Consider the following 17,828-nt stretch of genomic DNA (forward strand, 5'->3'; position numbering starts at 1 on the left):
AGATCACAACCAACACCAAAGAAATACAATTATAAGAACATATTATGAGCAACTCTATGCCAGCAAATTAGATAACCTGGAAGAAATGGATGCATTCCTAGAGATGTATCAACTACCAAAACTGAACCAGGAAGAAATAGAAAACCTGAACAGACCCATAACCACTAAGGAAATTGAAGCAGTAATCAAAAATCTCCCAAAAAACAAGAGCCCTGGGCCAGATGGCTTCCCAGGGAATTCTACCAGACATTTAAAGAAGAATTAATACCTATTCGTCTGGAACTGTTCCAAAAAATAGAAATGGAAGGAAAACTTCCAAACTCGTTTTATGAGGCCAGCATTACCTTGATCCCCAAACCAGACAAAGACCCCATCAAAAAGGAGAATTGCAGACCAGTATCCCTGATGAACATGGATGCAAAAATTCTCACCAAAATACTAGCCAATAGGATCCAACAGTACATTAAAAGTATTACTTACCACGACCAAGTGGGATTTATTCCTGGGCTGCAAGGTTGGTTCAACATCCACAAATCAGTCATTGTGATACATTAATAAAAGAAAGAACAAGAACCATATGATCCTCTGAATAGATGCAGAAAAAGCATTTGACAAAGTATGGGCATATATTTTTGAACCAGGTAGGGTTCAACTCATCCTAGGAAATATTGGACTTCAATGTTTTTAACACAGTGTCTTGCACTTAACTGAAAGGTTATAAACCTGACACTGAACATGTATCTAATGGAGTTTATTAAATGCATCCTGGAAGCTCTTGGCCCTTACTTCTCTTTCTTCCTAGTGTCCTACTTCTTTGACCTAGTTGACAACATTTAGTTTTTGGATATTGGATACCATATGTTAAAAGCATTATGATTTAGAAAGGTGGTGTAGCATAAGTAATAGTTACAAGCATGCATTTGTTAGGCCTGGGTTTCATTTGGATTTTGTCACTTAACTACATTTACTAACCTCTCATTGCCTCACCTGTAGATTTTCTTTTCTTTCTTTTTTTTTTTTTAAATAACAGTGGTTGTATTATTTTTAAAATTTTATTTATTTATTTACTGGGGGGTGGTGAGGGATAGGGAGAGCGAGAACCTTAAGCAGGCTCCACGCCCAACATGAAGTGGGACTCGGGGCTCGATCTTATGACCCTGAGATCATGACCTGAGCTGAAACTTGAGAGTCAGAGGCTTAACCCAGTGAGCCACCCAGGCACCCCTCACCTGTAGATTTTCTTGGTTGTAGGATGGGATAGTAGTAGTAACTACTTCACAGGGTTGTGAGAGTTACATGAGAAATTCGTGGCATTTTAACCAGTGTATGTTAAATATTACTATTATATGTAGATAAAATGATGCTTTCAAATTTAAATTTTTTTCTTTGTTTAAATGGTAAGAATAGAAAAGTATTATCTGGATAAAGGTCCCTTATGGCTGGAGTACTCTTGATTCTCATGGATTGTCTCCCTGGGCTGTTGAATTCTAGCAGAGTTGTGTCTGACAGAGGCAGATTTCAGAGGATGTTTAAAATTGCTACTTTCATTATTTTACTTCTTGTAATTATTTGTGGCTTGAGAATTGATCAGATTTATGAGACACGCTTACAACATTTAAGCAAGCATCAAGCACTAAATTTGGATTAGCAGTGTTTATGCTTTATCTTGCTTTTCATATTGCTTTTGATATGCAGAAATATACTTTAAAGCACTGCATTAAAAATTGTAAAAGCGGCATGTATTGTTTTTGTGTTTCTTATTTGTACCAAGGAGATTGCTTTATGTGCACTAGGTATTTAATAATGTGTGTTTATTAGTGGGTGTGTAGGCAGTGTAGTATAAGGGTTAGGATTGTGGGCTTACTGTAGATAGACCTGGAAATATATCCTTTCTCTGTCACTTCCTGAGCTGTGTGACCTTGGTTAAGTTACTTGCTGCTGTTGTTGTTGTTATTTGTATATGTGTGTTCATGCATTGGTGAATTTTTTCTGTTGAGAAAAAAGGCAGGGATAAAAAAGCTCTTATTAGAGAGTCATTGAAAAGTAATGTGTAGGTTGCATTCCCTCATATGTATATGTTGTCATCTTATAGTTTTCATAATTATATTTTAAATGAATGTATACTAACTTATTTAGTTGATATGTATACCAAAACTTAGTAATAATTGTGATCTCATTTTTTTTCACTGTATAATGTTGTGGCATTTGTTATGTATATAATAGTTTTTCTTCCTTTAAATTGCTTCTTTGGTATACGTTTGAAGGATTTGGCTTATTGGGCAAAAGGAGACAGATACTTTAATGTGTTATGTACTTTATATTTCATTTTATATTGTCATTATTGTTTTCCCAATGGGATAACTAGGATCTTAGAGTCTGTTATTGCTTCTCAGATATGAATCAATTGTCAGAGCTTCATGTTTATAGAAACCTTTTGCCATAGTTTATTCATTCAGCATGTATTTTTGGATCTAGAGCCTAGCACTGGGAAAACAAAGATACATAAGATACAGTCCGTACCTCCTAGGAGCTTGGTCACAGTCTGGTGAGGAAGACTATAATTCATAATATGTAATTCGTACTTTTGAAAAACACCTTGTGGGTCAGGTAAAACAGTCTGTGAGTTACCAGTTCTCAACTTCTGAAATAAACAGAAGAACTGTAATACAGTTGTAGCAGATAGTTTATCAGGGTGTTATATCCATTGGTCATTTGGTTGCTAGAAAAAAAACTTAAGCAAAACAGATTTATTATTAGAAGGATATAGGGCTGGGTATATCTTAGAACCCAGTTAGGCTGCAAGGGGACTGGAATAGAAACTGGAAAGTCAGGAACCACAGTAGTACTGTTCTCTTGTGGATCCTAAAGCAACCCTTTCCAGCTGTGAAGGAAAGTTCTCTAAAAAGGAAAATAGGAAGGGAGAAAATTGTATTTCTATCACAGAGGTATGAACCAAGTGCTCCCTAGAGAAAGGAATTACAAAATTTTCCTTCAATTTATCTATTAAATGGTATCTTCTTGTTTCAATTGCTATGTCTTGATTGCTAGTGAGAACTTAATATTTGTACAAAAGCCCATTGCTAATTTTTCTTGAAATTTGTGTCTTAGGCATTAGAATATATATGGTAGTGATGTCAGTCCTTGTTATAGTTGATGAAACCATTTTCTCCATCATTTTTTTCTTTTTATGTATTTGTAAATTTTTCATTGTATAAAGTTTTATACTTTCATTAAATTCAACACAAGTTTTTCCTTGTGATATTTTTAAGTACACGTGTTTAAAAATTATTAGCCTCTAAAGTTCAAGTACTATAGTTTTACTGTGATGCAGTTTATTTCATTTTTTTTAAAGATTTATTTATTTATTCGAGAGAATGGGAGCGAGTGTGCTGTGTTGGGGGGTGGAGAGGGAGAATCTCAAGCAGACTCCCTGTTGAGCTCAGAACTCCACTCAGGGCTCAGTCTTAGGACCCTGAGATCATTACCTGAGCCCAAACCAAGAGTCAGATGCTTAACTGACTGAGCCATCCAGGTGTGCCCCATGCAGTTGATTTTAATTTTTAATTTTACATGTTGCTTTATCTTTCATTATTGAAGTGTAAAACATATAGAAAATGCACACAAATAAATTTTTGCTCAGTGAATTATAATCTTTGTAACCGTAATCTGTGTAACTACCACTCAGTCAATAAACAGAACATTGACAGCACTTCAGAAGCCTTCTCCCTTCTCCCATCAGTCACTACCTTCGCTCTTCTCCCCAAAGAAATCACTATTCTGACTTAGTAATGTCTGTTTTTGAATGTTATATAAATTGACTCACATAGTATATATTTTATTTCTAGCTACTTTTGCTCCACATAATGTTTCTGATATTCATCCATGTTAATTTCTGTAACTGTAGTTGATTTTCATTGCTCTGTGTTACTTTGTATGTATATGCCACAGTTAATATAATCTGATGATAGATGTTTAGGTTGTTTTCACTTCGTTGCTACTACTAATAATGCTGTATAAATGCATTTATATCAATCTCTGCATGTACTATTAATATTTGTTGAGTATATACCCAACAGTAAATTTACTGGCTTATGGGTACGAATTTGCCTTTAGTAGACACTGCTGGTTTTCCAGAGTGGTTGTAACAATTTATATTCCTATGAGCACTTTATGAGAGTTCCCATTGCTCCACATCATCACCAATAATTGGAATTGTTAGTATTATTTATTTTTGCTAATCTGATGGCTGTGAGGTGGTATTTATGGTTTTAATTTTCATTTCCCTGATAAAGTTGTTAACCATTTTTTTTCATAAGTTTATTGGCTTTTGAATATGTGTTCAAATTTTTTGGTCAGTTTTCCTTTGTGGTGTTTGTGTTATAAAAAACAGTAATGTATTTGAAGGAATTCTTTTTGTATTTCGGATAAGTACTCTTTATTTTTTTAATATCCCCCACCTTTTGATGGCCTGTTTTTCCCTTCTCTTTATGGTATTTAAGAAGTATGTCAAGGGGCGCCTGGGTGGCTCAGTCGTTAAGCGTCTGCCTTCAGCTCGGGTCATGGTCCCAGGGTCCTGGGATCGAGCCCCACATCGGGCTCCCTGCTCTGCAGGAAGCCTGCTTCTCACTCTCCCACTCCCCCTGCTTGTGTTCCCTCTCTCGCTGTCTCTCTCTCTCTGTCAAATAAAATCTTAAAAAAAAAAAAAAAAAAGAAGTATGTCAAGTTCATAAAAATGTTTTCCTATATTTTCTCTTTTAATGTGGGCATTTGCAGCTGTAAATTTCCCTCTAAGCACCCAGTTAGCAGTCAGTTCATCAAGTTTTGATGTGTTTTTATTTTTATTAACCTCAGGTGTTTTCTAATTTTCCTTTTGATTTCTTCTTTTGATCTATTGCTGATTTAGGAGTATGTTAATTTCCACATATTTGTGGATTTCCCAAATTTCTTTCTGTAATTGTTTTCTAATTTATTTGTGATTGGAGAACATACTTTGTCTATTTTCAGTCCTTATTGTTGATACTTGTTTTATGGCCTAGCATATGGGCTCTCCTTGAGAATGTTCCATGTATGCTTTCGGAGAATGTGTGTTCTCTTGTTGGATGGAGTATTCTCTACATGTCTGTTAGGTCTTGTTGGATTATAGTGTTTAAGCTTTCTGTTTCCTTGTTAATTTCTGTCTAGTTCTATTTGTTATTGAAAACGGAGTAATGAAGTCTTCCAGTTGTTGCATGGTTGTCCATTTCTCTTTGATTCTGTCAATTTTGCTTCAGTATTTTGAGGCTCTGTTATATGGTGCATATGTGTTTATAATTTTTATATCTTACGGATGGATTGACCCTTTAATTGTTATAAAATGTTCCTCTTCACCTCTAAAAACATTTTAGAGGCTGTCTGATATTAGTATATCCAGTACAGTTCTGTTGTGGTTGCTATTTGCGTGGTGTCTCTTCCCATTCCTTTACTTTTATCCTATTTGTGTCTTTGACTGTAAAGTGTGACAGCATTAGTCAGATCTTGTTCTTTTTAAATCCAGTCTTACAGTCTTTGCGTCTTGATTTTACTGTTTAATCCACTCACATTTAATGATATTGATACAGTTGGATTTATGTCTGCCATTTTGCTTTTTCTTTTCTGTATGTCTCTTTTTGTCTTTCTGTGCTTCCTTTATTGCATTCTTTTGCATTGAGTATTTTCTAGTGTAACGTTTTAGTTTTCTTAATGATTCTGAAAGTATTTTTTGAGTTATTTTCTTTTTTTTTTTAAAAGATTTTATTTATTTATTCATGAGAGACAGAGAGAGAGACAGAGGCAGAGGGAGAAGCAGGCTCCCCACGGAGCAGGGAGCCCGATGCGGGACTCGATCCCAGGACCCTGGGATCATGACCTGAGCCGAAGGCAGACGCTTAACCGACTGAGCCACCCAGGCGTCCCTTGAGTTATTTTCTTAGTGATTGCTTGAGGGTGTACATTACAAAATTTACCAGAATCTACTTCAGATTAATAACTTAACTCTAGTGATATATAGAAACTGTATTTAGTTCTGCTCCATCTTTCCGTTTTCTTTAAATCATATTGCTTTGTTACAAATAAAAGAATACATTATTATAATTATTACTTTATATAATTCTGTGTCTTTTAAAGAAACTGAAATAAAGGAAAAGATAAACATATTTATAGTTTTTGTACTAACTTATCATTTTGGTTCTCTTCATTTCTTTCTGTAGATTTAATTTACTATCTGATACCATTTCCTTACTAAATAAAGTTTGTTTCTACCTGCCTCCTTTGTATTATTATTGTCAAATGTTACATTTCTAAACGTTTTAGGCCCAATGATACAGTTATATGCATGTCGTATGTGCGATTACTTTTTCAACTAATTAAGAGAGTTAAGAAGAAATATGCAATTATGCTGTCTTTGCTGGCACTCATGTTCTCTCATGTAGATTCAAATTACTCTATGGTGTAGCCAGAAGAACTGATTTTGATTCTTCTGCCAGCTCCAGTCTGCTGTTCAGCTCCTCTACTGGGCTTTTCATTTTAGTTATTGTACATTTGAACTCCAGAATTTTCATTTAATTATTTTATAAAATTTCTTTTTATTGGCATTCTCTATTTGATAAGACATTGTCATAATAATCTCCCTTTAAGTATTTAAACATGGTTTCCTTTAGTTCTTCGAACATATGTATGATAGCTGCTTTGAACTCTGCTGATTCCAACATCTGGGCCCTCTCAAAGGCATGTACATAGTCTCCTTGACCACCAGAGATGACTGGTTTTGGCCCTGTTCATTTTGTCTCTTTCCCTGATTTTCCCAGTAAGCTTTTGGCTGGTCTCTTTCTGTTGCTATCACACCTAGCAGTCAGCCTCCACTAATTGCTAGCTGATTGCTTTGTTGTTTTCTTCAACATCCTGGGGCATGAATTGCTCCATAGTCTGATTGCTGAATTAAGTCAGGTTTCTGCAGAAGCTAAGGGTTACCAGTTTTTGAGACTTGTGCTTGCTCTGAGAGGTAACTGCCTTTCTGTTTGCCTCATTCTTAGTAGTTAAACTTCTACATAGTCTGTAGCTTTGCTTGTTGCTACTTCTATCATGGAACTACAATTCTTTTAGTTCTTCACCTCCCAGATCTCCATAGTTTTGGAAAATGCCCTTAGGAATGAACTTCCCCACAGTTGGCCAGATAAAGTCCGTTCCCTTAGATGGAGAATAGAGCTTTCAGTTCTTTTTTTTTTTTTTTTTAAAGATTTTATTTATTTATTTGAGAGAGCATGAGAGGGGAGACAGAGGGTGAAGCAGACTCCCCGCTGAGCAGGGAGCTCGATGTGGGATTCGATCCCGGGACTCCAGGATCATGACCTGAGCCGAAGGCAGTCGCTTAACCAACTGAGCCACCCAGGTGCCCTAAGAGCTTTCAGTTCTTAATGGCCTGTTTTTTTCCTCTGGGAAGAACCTCTGCTTTGCTTCAGTGAAGTTAGGGACCGAGAAAGGAGATAACTTTTTCTTTCTTTTCTTTTTTTCCTTGTTTTGAGAGAGAGAGAGGGAGGGAGGGGGCCAGGGCAGTAGTAGGGTGAGGGAGAGAGAGAGAAAAACGTAAGTAGGCTACATGCCCAGCGTGGAGCCTATACTCTCACAGCCCTGAGGTCATGACCTGAGCCAAAATCAGGAGTTGGGAAATCAAGAGTGGGATGCTTAACTGACTGAGCCACCCCAGGAGCCCCAAAAGGAGATAACTTATGTTGAAGTGACACCCAGCTGTAGGAGTAGGGTAGTTCCTTTTCTCAGCTCGCCCCTCCTGGTAAAGAAGTTTTGCTTATAAGTGAGAAATTATGACCCAGTATTTTTGGCCTGCTGTACCTGGAATAGAGCTTCTGCCTTACAAGTGGGAGTGGGTTGGGAGGAGGGACTCCATAGTTTTCTCATCCATGCCTGCCTGACGTAGAGTTTCTGCAACATAGAGCTGGGGGGGTGGTGGTGGTGGTGGTGAGAGATGCCAGCATCCTTCTCTGGGGTGAAATTATCCTCCTGGACTGGGCTAGGGGAGCTCCTGGGAAACCCATCTGTGTAGAAATTGTCACATGGAGTTGTAGGGTGTGAATGGGAGTGATTTGTGGCTCAGATGTCACAGATGGTTGCTCTTCTCACCTCAGTGTAGTATATTTTCTTGAATAAATGTTTCTCCACTTGCTGTATGCCCTTAGGATGATCTCCAAAAACATTAAATGGTTGGTGGGTCTTTAAAAAAAAAAAAAAAGTTGGGGTGCCTGGGTGGCTCAGTCAGTTAAGCGGCTGCCTTCAGCTCAGGTCATGATTCCAGGGTCCTGGGATCAAGCCCCACGTTGGGCTTCCTTCTCCCTCTGCCCCTTTCCCCCCTCCCCTGCTAGAGCATGGGCTCTCTCTCTCTCTTAAATTAAAAAAAAAAAAAAGTTAAAAAAAAAGTTTTACCAGTTAAATGATTGTTTCAGATGGTCCACTAAGCTCCTCATGCCACTATTCCTGAAATTATGCTATTCTACTATGTTTTATTGTTTTTCAGAAACATTATTATGCTTTTCGTACTTAATCTATAGTCCTCCTGAAGTTGATTTTTTTCCTGTGTGGTGTGAGGTAGTAGTGTCATTTCCGTATGGCTATCCTGATATCTCAGCACCATTTACCGAAAAGAAGTGTTCTTTCCTACTGTTTTGCAGTGCTACCTTTTTTTTGTGAATCAAGTGTCTGTACCCGGAAACAGGTCTGTTTCTAGGCTGTACATTCTCTATCATTTGTCTATTCTTGTGCCAGTACCATACTGTCTTAATTACGAGCTTGATACCTAGTAAATGTAATTAGCTTGATATCCAGTAAAATAAACTTTCCTGCCTTTTGATAGGTCGAATTCTCCCAAGATTTCTTTCCTCTGAGTATTCAGTTGAATACTTAATCTTCGTAGTGCTTTGAAGGGATTTTGCAGATGTAGTTAAAGTTAAAAGCAACAAACCTTAAAGTGGTGAGATTGCCTTGGATTATTTGAGGGGGCCCAGTGCAGCTGCACAAGCCCCTTAAATACAAAAAATGCAGAAAAGAGGAAGGCAGAAGAGAGGTGGGGCAGAGAAGAGGTCAGAGGGACTTGACTCAGAAACGTGAAAAGGATTTGGCCTGCTGTTGGTGCCTTTAAAAGGGGACCATGAGCCAGGGAGTGTAAGTGGCCTCTAGAAGCTGAGACCAAGTCTCACTTGACAGGAAAGAGATGGGGACCTTTGATTTCATCCTTGTGAGATTCTAAGCAGAGAACCACTTGAGCCATGCTGTGCTGGGATTTCTGATCCACAGAAACTGGAGATAATACATGTGTGTTTTTAAGCTGCTATGTTTGTGGTAACTTGTTAGAACAAGTGATAGAAAATTAATACACATTTCATTGATTTTCTTCAAAATTGCTTTGGCTATTTTTGGGTACATTCTACAAATGAAACAAAACTAAAACAGATCTTTTGAGGGTTTGAAATTGCATTGAATCTGTTGATCATATCTTTACAATAATGAGTGTTCCAATCCATGTACATTGGGTATATTCATCATTTCAGTAATATTTTATAGTTTTCTCTGTAATGATCTTACATAATTGTTACACTTGGTGTTTTATTTTTTTATATTACTGTAAATAGTATCTCTTTAACTTTTATATTTTACTTATTGCTGATATGTAGAAATTCAGTTAATTTTTGCATATTGCCTTGGTAACCAGCAATTTTGCTTATAATTCTGATAATGTATCTCAACTAGATTGGCTTCCTATAAACATATAGCTTATGAGTGATAAATTCATTTCATCTTTACCAATCCTTATACTACTTGTTTTTCTAGCCTTATTGCAGTGATTATAACTGCCAGTACAGTGTTGAATAGATTGGTTATAGTGGGAATCCTTGTGTAGCTCCTATTTTAGAAGTAGGGGAAGAATCAATATTTTACAATTTAGCATATAGGCATTTTGGATCTATCCTTTCTCAGGTCAAGGAAGTTCCTTTCTATTACTGGTTACTAGTTTGTTTAAATCATTAATGGATACTGAATTTTATCAAATGCCTTTTTCTGCATTTATGCAGATAATTTTAACTTCTCAGTATTTTTTTTTTTAATGTGGTGAATTATTTTATTGCTCCTTAATTATTACACCAACCTTGTATTCCTGGACTAAACCCAATTTAATTGTGAACTATTAGTTTTTTTATATGAATTACTTTCCTGATTTTTCATTTAGTATTTTTGCACCTACATACATGAATGAGATAGGTGTGTAACTTTCTCATAATGTTCTTGTCAGGTTTTATAGCAAGGTAACACTGGCTTCATAAAAATGAGTTGGGAAGTGCTTTTTCTTTTACCACTATCTTAAGAATTTATGTAAGAAGGGTGTTATAGCTTCTTTAAGTGTTTGGTAGAAGTCACTGAGGAAGCTTTCTAGGCCTGGAGTTTTCTCTGTGGAGAAATTTTAAATAATGATTTCAATTTCTATAATGTCACAGTACTCTTTAGAGTTTCAGTTTTCGTATCAGTTTTGGTAAATTGTATTTTCTAGTAATTCCTACATTTTATCTAAAATTTCCGATGTGTGTGCGTAAAATTGTAAATAATATTCCCTGTGATCTTTCTGTGTCTAGGATCTATAGTGATATCCTCTTTTCATTCCAGACGGTCACTATCTGTGTCTTGTCTCTTTTTTTCCTTTTTTTTTTTTTTTAAAGATTTTATTTATTTAACAGAGAGAGACACAGTGAGAGAGGGAACACAAGAAGGGGGAGTGGGAAAGGGAGAAGCAGGCTTCCTGCAGAGCAGGGAGCCCCGCCCTGATCCCAGGACCCTGGGATCATGACCTGAGCCAAAGGCAGACGCTTAACAACTGAGCCACCCAGGCGCCCCATTGTCTCTTTTTTTCTTGATCCCTCTTACCAGTTTATTAGTTTTTTTCATGGAACCAGCTTTTAGCGTTCATTCTTTGTCTTTTATGTTTGTTTTCTATTTGATCAATTTTTGTTCTGATTTTTATTGTTTCCTTCTTTGACTTTCTTTGGGTTTAATTTGCTGTTCTTTTTCTAGACTTGTGTGACAAATGCTTATTAGTTCTTGGATTTTTAACCTTCCTCCCTATTCTTCCCCTCCCCCAATGCGTTTGAGGTTATAAAGTTACCTAAGCATGGGTTTGGCTTTCTTTCTCTGATTTTTTTTCCTTCCCCCACAAAATTGAGGTGAAATTCACATAAAATACAATTAACCATTTTCAAGTTTTTACTCTCTCAAGTTTTGGTATGTGTGTATGTATGTGTGTGTGTGTATTTCATTCAGCTCAAAATATTCTACAATTTCCATGATTTCTCTTGATCCATGGATTATTCAGAAGTACAGTTGACCCTTGAACTCTGTGGGGGTTAGGGGTGCCAGCCCCCACACAGTTGAAAATCTCCATGTAACTTCTGGCTCCCCAGAAATTTAATTACTAATAGCCCACTGTTGGCTGGAAGCCTTACCAATAACATAAAGTTGATCAATACATATTTTGTATAAGTATTACAAACTTTAAAAGGCTTTTACTGATTTCTGACCTAGCTCCATTGTAGTAAGAACTAAATTTGTAAGATTTCAGTTCTTTAAAATATGAGACTTTTTTGATGACCCAACATATTGTCTTTCTTGGTAAATATTCCTTGTATAGGCCCCCCCAAAATTTTGACTATGGTGGTTAGATGTGATTCAATATATATATTAGTTATATCAGGTTTGTTTCTTAAAATTATCATTACTTTTTTTGCTTGTTTGCTCTTACTCAGAGCAAGTTTAAAGATTTAAAATGTCCCAGGGGTGCCTGGGTGTCTCAGTTGGTTGGGCATCTGGTTTCAACTCAGGTCATGATCCTCCGGGTCCTGGGATGGAGCCCTGTGTCCAGCTCCCTGCTCAGCAGGAAGTCTGCTGGTCACCAGCCGTCTCCCCCCCCCCCCCCCGCTCGCTAGCGTGCACGCACACTCTCTCTCTCAAATCTTTAAAAAAAAAAAAAAAGGTCCCAAAGTGGTTGTAGATTTGTCTCTGTATAGTTTGTCTTTTTTTTTTTAGATTTTATTTATTTATTTGACAGAGACAGCAAGAGAGGGAACACAAGCAGGGGGAGTGGGAGAGGGAGAAGCAGGCTTCCCGCCAAGCAGGAGCCCGATGCGGGGCTCGATCCCAGGACCCCGGGATCATGACCTGAGCCGAAGGCAGACGCTTAATGACTGAGCCACCCAGGCGCCCCAGTTTGTCATTTTTTATATTATGTATTTATATATTTTTTGTTGTAGGTGCTTACAAATTAAGAATTTTTGTATCTCCCTGGTAAATCAAATCTTTTATCATCATGTATTGTTTATCTTTTGTAATGCATTTTGCCTTACAGTGAATGTACTGTATCTAGTGTTAAGATGGATAATGCTAGCTTTCAGTTGCTAATGTTTACATGGTATATCTTTTTCCAGGCTTCTACTTAACGCTTTTATTTATATTTTAGCTGTCTCTTATAAATAGCAAATGTTCTTTAAAAAATAACTAGTTTGTGTTTGTTTTAATTGGAACATTGAGTAAATTTATATTTAATATACTTACTGATATATTTGGGTTTAAATTGATGTTTCTCGTTTTATTTACCCTGTTTGAACTTTCTTTTACTCTCTTTTATGCCTTGTTTTGGATTGTTACTATTTTTTATTTCAAATAATTCCCCACAGGTGGCTTAATGGTTATATCCTGAGATTATATCCTAATTTTTTTAGTGGTTATCCCAGAAATGAAAATATGCCTCTTTGGCTTATTAAGCATAGTGTAAGTCAATATTTTTTCCTCTTCCTGGTCAATGCAACAACTTTAGAAACTGTTAACTGTACAATTCCCTCTCCTGAATTACATACTACTATTACTGCATAGTTTGGTTCTTTTTTTTTTCCCCAAGATCTTATTTATTTATTTGAGAGAGAGAGTGCACAAGTAGGGGGAGGGGCAGAGGGAGAGAGAGAAGCAGAAGCAGACTCCCTGCTGTGCAGGGATCCCGATGACGCAGGGTTCCCAGGACCCTGGGATCATGACCTGAGCTGAAGACAGATGCTTAACCAACTGAGCCACCCAGGTGCCCCTGCATAGTTTGGTTTTACATTATTTTAACCACCCATAAGATATTATGAGTATTTTATATAGTAATTCTGCATTTATATTTAGTATATAGTTACTTTTTTTTTTCTTTTTAAAGCTGTGTTGATTTTCTGTTTGCCTAAAGAATGCTCTTTAATGATTTCTGTATTTGGGCCTATCTGGTGTGGAATACTCTGTTAACTGCTTGTCTGGTAAGTCTTTCCCCCATCTTTATTCTTGAAATGTTTTTGTTGTTTTTGTCTGGACATCGGAATCTAAGTAGGCAGTTATTTTCATTCAGCTCATTTTGTGTTATTACAGCGAGACCCAATTTCCATTGTTTTGTTCTGAGGTCAGCTGTCAGTCTTATTGTTGCTCCTTTGATGGTAATCTAGTTTGCTGTCTCTGGTTACTTTTCAGGTTTGGGGGAGGTTATTTTTGGTTTTCAAGCAGTTTTACTCTGAGGTGTGTAAGTGTGCCTTTCTTTTGTTCTACTTGGTGTGTGTAGGCGTTCTTAGATCTGTGACTTGTGGCTGCACTATCCAGTGCCACTAGATATATGGGACTACTTATTTATTTATTTTAAAAAGATTTTTAAATTTTATTTATTTGACAGAGAGAGAGACAGTGAGAGAGGAAACACAAACAGGGGGAGAGGGAGAGGGAGAAGCAGCCTTCCCGCGGAGCAGGGAGCCCGATGTAGTTCGATCCCACGATCCCTGAGCCAAAGGCAGACACTTAACGACTGAGCCACCCAGGCGCCCCTATATGTGACTATTTAAATGATCATTTAAGAAGTTAGAAATTAAGTTTCTCAAATTCTCAGTAGCCACATGTAGTTATTGGCTGCCTTTATGGCAGATGGAGAGCATGTCATGTCCATCATTGCAGAAAATTTTGTTGGACAGCACTTTTGAAGGCTTTTATAAGTTTTGGGAAATTTTCAGTCCATACCATTTCAGATAGTTCTATTCTGTCATCTTCTCTGGGAATCCAGTTGTACATGTATTAGATCTTTTTGTATGCTGTATGTTTCTCATCCCCTTTTCTGTATTTTCATCTTTTTATTCCTAATGTGCCTTTTGAAGGTATATTTTTCTGAGATAATCTTCTAGTTCATGAATTCTGTTTTTCTTTTTTTTAATTAGAGGGTGGGAAGAAGGGGCAGACAGAGAGGGAGACAGAGAATCTCAAGCAGCCTCCATACCCAGCGCAGAGCCTAACTCGGGGCTTAATCCCACAACCCTGAGATCATGACCTGAGCTGAAATCAAGATTCAAACGTTCAACCGATTGAACCATGCAGGGTGCCCCTCATTAATTCTCTCTTAAGTTTTTAGAAAATGTCAAACTCATCTACTGAGTTATTAACTTAAATCCTTTTCCTTTTTTTAGTTCTAGAAAGCAATTTGGTAGTTTCAGGTTCTCTGTCAAAGTTCTCCGTCTTATTATTCAGCATAATTATTTGGAAGTGTTTGATAACTTCATTATCTAGATCCCTTTGAGTCTTGTTCCATGTTTTATTTGCTTTTCAGTCATGTGTTACTTTCTTGGGTTTCTTTTTCATTGTTTTGTTTTCTAATTGGATATGGGGCATTTTTTATGAAAAACCATAGAGATCATTTGGGGCCTAGAATAATGGCAGTCTTCCATGATAGGATTTACATTTAATTTTGGCAGAACTATAGGGGCACTGTAAATCTCAGATTTTCTTGGTCCACTTTTAAGGATTGAGATTAGAAAGTGGACCTTAATCCTGTTCACTTTTGCTCTGAGATGGGGATCCCAATGCAAAGTTTGGGGGAGGCTCTGGATTTCATTTTTTCTTTTCCTGTACAGCCCAGGGATACCGCCAAAGTTTTGCTTAGCATCTCAGTTTCTAAATCACTAGTTCTGAAATCAGCAGATGCTTCTAGAGTCTGGGGAAACCTCATTTACCACCCTCAACTCTCTGGAGTTTTTTTTCCTGAATTTTGGCCCCATGATTCTTCATTGACTTATAACTATAAGCAGACTTAAAAAAAACCAAAAGAAGGGGTGCCTGGGTGGCTCAGTTGGTTAAGCGACTGCCTTCGGCTCAGGTCATGATCCTGGAGTCCCTGGATCGAGTCCCGCATGGGGCTCCCTGCTCGGCAGGGAGTCTGCTTCTCCCTCTGACCCTCCCCCCTCTCGTGTGCTCTCTCATTCTCTGTCAAATAAATAAATAAAATCTTAAAAAAAAAAAAAAAAAAAAGAATTTAGTCCAACTTTTCAAGTTTCCCAACCCAGAACATTGGCCTGATTTACCTAATCAGCATTACTAGGGGTTCTTGTTTGCTTTTTTGTTTTTTGTTTTTGTTTTGTTTCAGGGGTACAGGTCTGTGATTCATCAGTCTTACACAATTCACAGCACTCAGCATAGTACCTACCCTCCCCAATGTTCATCACCCAGTGACCCCATCCCACCACCCTCCTCCACTCCAGCAACCCTTTATTTGAACATTTTGGGTGAACTTGAATCTTTTTTCCTCCTCTCAATAGTGTTTGTTTTTTTTTTAAGATTTTATTTATTTGTCAGAGAGAGTGCACGTGCACAAGCAGGGGAGAGTCAGGCAGAGGGAGAAACAGGCTTCCCGGTTAAAAAGGGCCTGATGTGGGACTCGATCCCAGGACTCTGGGATCATGACCTAAGTCATAGGCATTTGCTTAACCCACTGAGCCACCCAGGCATCCCTCCTCCTCGCAATAATGATGAATGTATAGTTGAATAAACGTTATCTGGGACTACTTTTTTTTCTGTTATTATGAAAAGACAATGCATTGATAACATTCTAAAATAACATGTGCACACAATCCTATCCAATTATTTTTATCTGATTCTGGGAAAAACTGTTTTCTGATGAGTTACAGTCATAATGGAGTTGTATCTTATTCAGGGATTAGGTTCTAAGAGGTCACAGTTAATATTTGCACTTTTTTTTTTTTTAACAATTTAATAGCTGGGACATATACACTTCATTTCGGGTTGGATGTATGCTCAATTCTCTGTTCTCAGTTCTTTCCACTATAGGTAAGAATGTGATACATCTTTGTTACTTTGCTTCTTTTAAATTATTGCCCCTTGAGCAATAGTGTTTTAGCTTTAGAAACCGACTTTCAGGTTTGCTAAATACAGTATAGCACTTTGTATGCCTTTGAAAATTGTCATGCTTCAAATGTTGCAGTTATTGTTTCAATTTAAGTTAGTCAAAAAGTATGAATTTCTTTCTGATGTTGTTATATTGTAAGAGTTGTACCTATTTACAGTGCCACCAGCAACACACATGAACCAGTTTAATGGAAACATCACTGCTCTAGTGGTAGTATATTTTAAAACTGTCTTGTGTGGTTGTATTCCAGGTTGCTTTACTTGTATATATTTGATTACCAAGAACATAAGCAGTTTTCCACATGTTTATTACCTTTTTTGTTTGTGGTTTGTTTTAAAAATTACTCAGGTTTCTCAAAATTATTGAAAAGGATGCAGCTTTGAATTGCTTAATCATAAAATTATTTAGGTGGATTTTTTTGCAGGAGGGAGCAAAGTTAACTGAGGTCACAGTGTTGATACCGTGGACCCATTACTACAGCTTATTACTACCAAAGCTTACTTTTACTACAGTATGAACTGATGACAAGGACTGTGACAGTTCTTATGTTAAAACTACTTGCAGTTGTTTGTACTGTCTAATTTACATCTCTAGATTACAGAGCTGGAGAAGAAAGAAAATGATTGGGATTTTAAGGGGGGTTAATAATTTCAGCTTGTTCCCCAAATACTGGCATCTGAAATTTGAAATCGGGATCAGTATACCCTGTTATGGTAGCCTCCTTGCCAGGATCAATTTATAGTAATTATTTATTCTTTACTTGCTAAAACATAGGTGTATATGTTAAATGTTGTTTTAAGTATCTTGCAATTTAATAAATATTCTTCCTTAAATTTTCTATTAACAAGTTATTGACCAAAGCACAGATGCATGGTTAGTTGGAACACTGTCTAAAACTTGATGTTTAAAGCATTTTAGTTATCTTTAACAGCTAACATGATAAATTACAACCCTTACCTCTACCCCACAGAACTTGCCTTTAATAAGAAAATGATAAAAGTGATGCGAATTTTTCATTATCATGAGCTCTCGGCAATTTTATTTATCTATTTATTTTTTAAGATTTTATTTATTTATTTGACAGAGCAAGACACAGCGAGAGAAGGAACACAAGCAGGGGGAGTGGGAGAGGAGAAACAGGCTTCCCGCTGAGCAGGGAGCCTGATGTGGGGCTCTGGGGCTCGATCCCAGGACCCTGGGATCATGACCTGAGCCGAAGGCAGACGCTCAATGACTGAGCCACACAGGCACCCCTCAGCAACTTTACTGTATATTTTAACTGTTTTTTAGGATATCCTTTCTAAATTTGTATAAAGTAAAAATGACTTTAACCCAGTTATTTGAGACGGGAAACGTGTAATTAAGTAGTTGTATAAATCCTGTATTTATTGAGTACCCAAAGAGCTTAACTACTAATGAAAGTTTATCCTAAGATTGAGGCTTAACTCCAGATACTGCAGGTATTAAAAATAACGCATGTGCTCACATGCCTGTGTGCCTCTTTGTATATGCAGATGTCTTGATGGTAGAAATAAAAAGCCACATAAAAGACTTTTCTTTTGTATTT

At 37.0% G+C, this 17,828-nt stretch overlaps 1 protein-coding gene and 1 long non-coding RNA gene across 5 annotated transcripts in view; both read left to right on the forward strand.

Annotated features, from left to right (window-relative positions):
* TLK1 (tousled like kinase 1) overlaps positions 1-17,828 on the forward strand; it is a 149,118-nt gene that overhangs the window by 10,456 nt on the left and 120,834 nt on the right. The window lies entirely within an intron of this gene.
* Positions 12,107-16,353, forward strand: LOC145720530 (uncharacterized). Its single transcript, XR_014143561.1, has 2 exons — positions 12,107-13,346; positions 16,112-16,353. It is a non-coding gene; the product is annotated as an uncharacterized LOC145720530 (long non-coding RNA).

This window comes from Leptonychotes weddellii, chromosome 3 (assembly GCF_054177405.1).
Source record: "Leptonychotes weddellii isolate Sample4059 chromosome 3, ASM5417740v2, whole genome shotgun sequence".
NCBI lineage: Eukaryota > Metazoa > Chordata > Mammalia > Carnivora > Phocidae > Leptonychotes > Leptonychotes weddellii.